The sequence below is a fragment of the Montipora foliosa genome, chromosome 6 (genome assembly GCF_036669935.1).
Source record: "Montipora foliosa isolate CH-2021 chromosome 6, ASM3666993v2, whole genome shotgun sequence".
NCBI lineage: Eukaryota > Metazoa > Cnidaria > Anthozoa > Scleractinia > Acroporidae > Montipora > Montipora foliosa.
Window position 1 is genome coordinate 45,622,459 of NC_090874.1, and position 7,377 is coordinate 45,629,835.

Below are 7,377 nucleotides of genomic sequence, written 5' to 3' on the forward strand. Positions count from 1 at the left end.
TGTTGAGACCAAAAATACAGGGGTGGTTTCAAAACCGACCAAAAATCCCCAATGTGATTTGAAAAATACCACTCAAAACAATACCAATGTAAATGTCCTTGTATAAACAAGCAGCCTTTGAAAGGCTTAGATTAGCATTAGATTCTAAAACCTTAAAACAAACTAGCAACATAACTTTGCTAAACAGTACCAAATCCAGGACCAGGGTTTTACATAGTGAAATGACTGCTAGACTGTACTATTTCGTAAATATTGTCTTGTGCTTTCAGTACTAGCGACTTCTTGTACAGTTTTGGACAGCGAACTTTCGAGATATAATCAAGTTAGACATCCGTATTTCCCTTACCATTGTTTGATTACATGGGCTTCAACTGCAACTGTTGCACACTAAGCGGACGGAAGTATGGATTCGGACTCGCACTAAAAACACACACACATTCTAAAATGGCGGACAACAAGAACCTCGTGTCTTTAATCTTCCCATGAATCCTTGCTACAGTTTTGTTGCTGGGGGAAGAGGGGTTAACACCGTATTCCTTAACCTAACTGTATAGGCCCTACACACTCCCCCTTATGAAAAAAAAAGGTCGTCCTCGACATTAGACAGTTATCTAAGACTAGCGTCTGGGGTTATCAATACACAAGTCTCCTCTTTTCATTCCTGAGGTCAAGTGGAAAGGGGTGATCCAGCCCTAACCACAAAGCCACGAGTACAACCACTAAAGACTTGTATACACATACAGTTTGGAATACTGTTAAGGTTCAACGACTTCCACTGGAAAACTACTAAGTGTGATGTTGTAAAGTCCTTTTTTTTTTTTAAGTCCACTTAATCACGGAAAAAAAAATTTCACAAAGTTCGTGTTAGGATTTTTCTGATCACTTTAGAAAGGATATGAGTCAACGTATCCGTATGGTGTAGGATAAGTAACAGGCCAAACGGAGTTCATGCACACATTAGGAATTCCTCCAAGGGGTCCTGGTGCCAGGGGTACAGGTACTGGTGCCGCTCCCGCATTGTGGCTAATTAAACACAGTCCCGCTGGTTGGTAATAGCTCGGAGTTCCAAAGCTGTCATAAGTTAGTAAGGTAGGTGGTCTGCGCTCCCTTATCGGTCTCCCTTCTCCTGGTCTGACTTCTGACTGCTCTACTACAGATGGTTCAAGAACTGGATCTGTCGATGCTTGTATCTGCAGCTCAGGTTGGTAGATACTGGAGGCCGCTTCCTCATCAGCACATGCCTGGTTGGCTGAAGGCTCCTTGGCTGAACAAGTACTGTCTGACAACGCGCTTTCTGGCTCTACAGGAGTGAAGGTTAACATCCCTGCGGATTCTTCTTCAGAACTGTCTCCGACATTGGAGGCCCCTGGTGACGACAGATGTGGCTGGGCAGTTGGCAACTTCCGTTTTGATCTTTTGCGGGTGGTGTCACCGGGCCTTGCTTCAAAAGGAAGATAATTGCATGGCAGTAGAAGGTTACGGTGAATCACGCGGTGTCGCCCTCCACTAGATTCAGGCATAATTTCATAAACTGGACTCTCTTCACCTTTCCGTTTCACGACCTGGTGGAAGGTGTCGTCCCAGTAGGACCTCAGCTACCCAGGGCCGCCTCTCTCACTTAAGGTTCGTACAAGGACTCGGTAACCTGGCTGAAGTACTGCACTGTGAACTCTCCGGTCATACTGTTTCTTGCCTCTGAGTCCAGATAGCCGAGATTTCTTAGTGGCTATTCCGTATGCTTCTTTCATTGCCTCTTGCCACTCCTTAACATAAGCTGGGTAACTTGAGTAGGCAGTGGGTTTGGTACCAAATATGACATCATTTGGTAGTCTTGGGGATCGGCCAAACAATAGGAAAAACGACGAATATCCTGTCGCTTCATGGCGAGTGCAATTGTAAGCATGAACCACCTTTTGGAGGCTGTCCTTCCACTTGGACTTCTGGTGCTCAGACAAAGTTCTTAGCATGGATAGCAGTGTTTGGTTAGGCATTCTGTCTTTCCGTTTCCTTGGGGATGATAAGGCGTTGTTCGAGATCGGACCATACCACAGCATTCCTCCAGCCGATGGAACAACTGATTTTCAAATTCGCCACCTTGATCATGCAAGATTCTTCCCGGAAACCCGAAACGTAATATAAAGTCATTATACAATTTGTCCGCTGCTGTTCGTGCAAACTTTTTGGCGGTCGCATACGCTTGGGCAAATCTTGTAAAATGATCAACTATAACCAGGATATACTCGTATCCCCCTTTGCTTTTTTCAAGGTGTACAAAGTCCAATGACACCAGTTCGAAGGGTGTGCTACTCTGTATGGTCTCCGTTGGTGCTTTTGGCAAGATGTTTGGTCTCTTTTGTTTGATGCAACTACAAACATGGGTCACGTAATGTTCAATGTCTCTTTTCATCCGGGGCCAATAAAACCGTTCCCTGGCAAGGTGAAGGACCCTTTCTGTCCCTAAGTGTCCCATTTCTTCATGTAGCTCTTTGTAGACAATTCAATAAAACTTCTGCGGAAGGACAATCTGAAGATTAGGGCCACTTCTGCGCCGGAGGATTCCATCTTCTCCAACTGCAAGTTTACTCCATTCACGTAGAAGGGACTGTACTGCAGGTGACGCCTGGCGCCCGTCTTGTGCTGCGAGTGGTTTGCTGGTTTCCTTATACCGAATCACTGCACTCATCACCTTGTCTTTCCTCTGAGCCTCGTACAGTTCCAGGTGTGAGAGGTTGCACCCTCGGTTCCTAATCCACATTCATAATGTGTCCCATTTCACTTGGCTGACAGGATAGCGATAGGAACCAAACTGTATCTCCTTTCTGCTGGGCATTCAGTGCTTCCACTGTGGCTTTAATCCAATGCGGTTCTACGTCTTCAGTACACATGTCTATGAACTGTTCCATATGCATCCTAGAGAGAGCATCGGCATCCCGGTTGACCGTCTCTGGTCTGTACTTTATCGTGAGGCGGAGGTCAGCCAGCTCTGCTACCCAACTGTGTCCAGTTGCATTTAGTCTCTCCGTAGTTAAGACATAGGTCAACGGGTTGTTATCTGTGTAGACCGTGAAGTGCGGGGCATAATACAGGTAGTCCCGAAACTGTTCAGTTATGGCCCACTTAAGTGCCAGAAATTCCAGCTTACTGGAGTGAAGACGATAGTTCCGTTCCGCTGCAGTTAGCGCACGAGATCCGTAAGCAATTACCCTTAGTTGACCGGCCTGCTTCTGGTAAAGTGCTGCCCCAAGGCCCTGTTCTGACGCATCCGTGTGAAGAATAAATGGCTGGGTGTATTGAGGGTAAGCCATCACAGGTGGGTTACTAATAGCACTGATAAGCTTATCGATTGCAGCTTGGTGTTCACTGGTCCAGTTGACTGGCCCCCGGGATGATACTTGTCCCTTATTTCTGACTGGTCTTGTATTTCTCCTCTGAGTTCGCTGCGGCGACTGTCCTCTCTTTTCAGGTTCTTTAAGAAGATCGTAAAGGGGCTTTGCAATCTTGGCGAAATCACTAATGTACTTCCTGTAATAGCTTAATAGTCCTGTTAGTTTACGGACTTTACCCACAGTCTCTGGCATAGATTCTCTAAGACTTGTGACCGCTTTAGTAGTCTCGGGATCAATACTGTGTCCAGACTGGTTTACAATTCGGCCTAGGTAGCAGACTTCTCTCTGGAACAGACTGCACTTGCTTGGCTTCAATTTCACTCCATGTTTGAGCAGGCGTCTCAACACTATTCGCAAATTTTCCACATGTTCTTCAAACGTTCCACTATAAACTATGACATCATCCAAGTAAGGAATGCAAATCTCGTTGCGAATACCTTCCAAACAATCTTCCATGGACCGCTGAAAGCTTGCTGGTGCATTACTCAGCCCAAATGGGATCCGAGTCCATTCATACAGACCCCAAGGTGTGACGAAGGCAGTCAGGTGTCTGCTCTTTTCCCCAACAAAACCCTGATGATACGCCTTTCCCTGGTCTAACACTGAAAACCAGGAGTTCCCTCCAAGATTATCCAGTGTCTCTTGGATTCTCGGTATTGGGTGCCTATCTGGTACTGTCTTACGGTTCAGCTCCCTGTAATCCACGCACAGGCGTAACCCTCCATCTTTCTTCCTGGCACACACCAAGGGAGATGAATAATTTGACTGAGACTTAGTTATCCATCCCCGGTTGAGCAGGTCTTCAATGTAGTGTTTAACTTCAGCATACAGGGGACGGGGAATTGAGGAATAGCTCTTCTGGACTGGCGTGGTGTCTGACAACTCCATATTTAATTGAAGTCCCTCTATCCGTCCCATATCATCATCGTCTTGGGAGAATGATGCAGCCTCCTCCTCTAGCATGGTCATGGCCAACTGGCGTTGACTTTCTGTCAGGTCACCTAACACCACGGCTGGTGTCTTGAAGGACTTTCTTTGATTAGCAACTTCCCTGTTTACTTGATGTTGGGGTACTGATGGGTTTCCATCCTGCAGTGAGGTACCACCTGTTCCCTTTGGATCCACAGCTTCCGAACGAGCGAGGTCCTTTCTTACTACTTCCAAAGGGGTAACCGATTGCACTAGCTGCAAGTGTCCCAGTAGCGTTCGCCGGCCAAGGACTACATCATGCTTTGAGGGGTTACGGACTGTAATGTTCATCCTGTGTGGCGACCCTTGCGGTAGGGTGAGGAGCTGCTCTACAAATTCCAAGGCGGCTGGCCAAGGCATACCTGGGTATCGTTCAAATAACACTGGTGTCCTCTCCTCTAGAGAACCACAGTTAATTCTGCACGGTACTGTCACTGCCTGCCCTCGTGGTACCGTCAGATTGCGCTTACCATTCTTCAACACACCCATGTCCTGCATACTCCATACTCCAACGCAGTAACATTCTCCAGTGCTATATCCTTTAAAGCCGTATTCATGCTGTCAACTATGCAGCTGCTTCCTTCGGTTTCTCTATCCTTCACTACTTCTTCTATTACATTGTACCCAATGATTGGAGTCTCCAACTCATCTCTTGCATTGAGGAATGATACACTTAGAGAACTTGATGACTCTGTGTCCGACGAGAGCGGAAACTGTACTTCCACCCACCCTTCAAATGGTATGGTTCCACCATTTGCTGTTCTTAAGTTCAGTCCTACATCCTCGCCAAGCCACTCTTCAATGTTTCTTAACTTTGAGGAAGGCAAATATTCCTCAAGGCAGCTCTTGTACACAATAGACACCTGTGCACCCGTATCCCAAAGGGCTTCGACTGGGACTCCATTGAGAACACATGACACCTTACACTTCTTGCCAACCAACCTTGCAACTACCACACGCTGCCTGGGTGTCAAATGACTAGCAAATACATACCCATCCCCCCGAAGTACTGGCGAACTGTTCCTAGCTTCCAGTTGCTGGATCGCTTGGCAGAGACCATTGGGACTGTCCCAGTGACGTTTCTGGCAACTTCGACCACAATAACGAACTGCTTTACAACCGAAACATTGTTTGAAACTTTGTTGGGATCCTGCTGCAATCCTCTGACAATTAGCACACTGGTGGGACTTAATAAATCTGTCCTGGGGCGGGGCTACTTCCTGTCCCTCGGCTGTAGCCCGCCTGTTTCCCGGCCCTGACCTCCGTTTCCGACATTCACGGGCCCAATGGTCACTACTACCACAAATGTGGCAGTGGTCGCACAGCTGCCCCTTTCCTTCCTTTTGACATTCGATACAGCCCCTTGGGCCCTGATACCCTTGCAGATTCTGATTTACAGGTAGGGGCCTGGTCAAACGTTCCTCATTGGTTAGATTTCTCTCAACTTATTCTTTTAATGTGATAAGTTCTGAACGGACCGCTTGTAGTGCCGCCATGAACTCCTCTTCTCTAGGACTCTCTTTTCCCCGGGAGTTAAGCTTCTTAGCGGTTGCCCCTTGTTGCATGGATCCCCCTTTCCCTTGTGATGCATGCACTTCGTTCACCCTTGGGTTCCTTTGACGAGGGGTAGAGCCCAGTTTGGATTTTCTTTCACTTTCTTCTGAAACTACTACATTCATTTGTTGAATTAGATCCTCATCCTGTACATGGTTTTTCTAATATTGGTCTTAACCTGATCCGAATGGCCTCATCTTCAAGACCAGTGTCTATTGCATGTAAAAACATTCCCTGCACTAGCTTTAGATCATATTTCAACTGAGTATCAACCTCCTGCGAGGCAAACAAGATTTTTTGTCTTGCATCGAGGGCTCTGATTAAAAAGCTTTGAGGATTTTCCTGTGGCTCCTGAACTAAAGTTGATAGCTGTCTGTACAGGTCACTCGCACTCTTCTCCTGAAAATGGGATCTAAGAATACGTCTTAATCGGGGGAGTGTTAAGTCACTCAGTCCTTCTAAATAGCTTCGTAATCTCATCCGTGGATTAATAGCCCTGACCACTGCATCAACAACCTCTTGTGGCTTGTAGCCCTCTTGCAGTGCACCTTCAATTTGTCTCACTAGACTCACAAAACTCAATTTGTCCTTTTGCCCTGGTTCCCCGATTTGGCCAATAATCTTCAGTTCTCGTTTAAAATCACTCGGTTGGAAGTATAATGACTTTGACTCACCCTTCGCCTTCACCTCCTCTTTGTTGTCAACATCCTTCTCCGGTGAATGTGTTTTACCCACGGTCAATGCCTCAAACTTCTGTTTAATCACCTCATATTCCAAATTCACCTTTTCTAGTTCCGACAAGAGATTATTAAGGTAAGAGAAGTAATCCCTCATACTGGCCCTATTTCCATCGTAATCCCTCTCAGGTTATTTTTAGATGATATAAATTTTCCCGCGGATAATGTTACCGCGCGCGTTACGTGGAAGTTTCGTGGAGGAGGGAAAGTGCAGCAAATTCTGTACGATGCCACTCTCCGTTTTCAAAATGAGTTTCATGGCCTGATAAAATTCATTGTCTGCAAGATACAGTTTTCAAACATTCATCCTTGGAATTGCTTAACTGTCTTGTTTACAGTGATACCAATTTGAAGAACTTCCAATCTATCAAACCGTTTTAAATAATTTTGACAGATGCAGATACGTTTACCTTGGTTGCATTGCGTTACTTGTCCATTTTAGTGCGCACTTTCTCACCGTCTACAAAATTCTGTCGCTTACAAAACTCGTCCGTGTCAAGATGCAGTTTGCAATCATATATCACGGAAATCGGTTAGCTGTATAATTCACTCTGATACCAATTTTACGATTTCCTAATGTAGGAAACCGTGTTAACTAATTTTGAAAGAGGGAGCTATGTTTTACGCGTGCGTTGCAAATTGACTTCAATCCGATCTTACGGTTTTAAAAAATTTTATCGCGGGGTCAATTAAAATTTTCCTGTCATTTGTGGTACTGTTTGAAAGCGTTA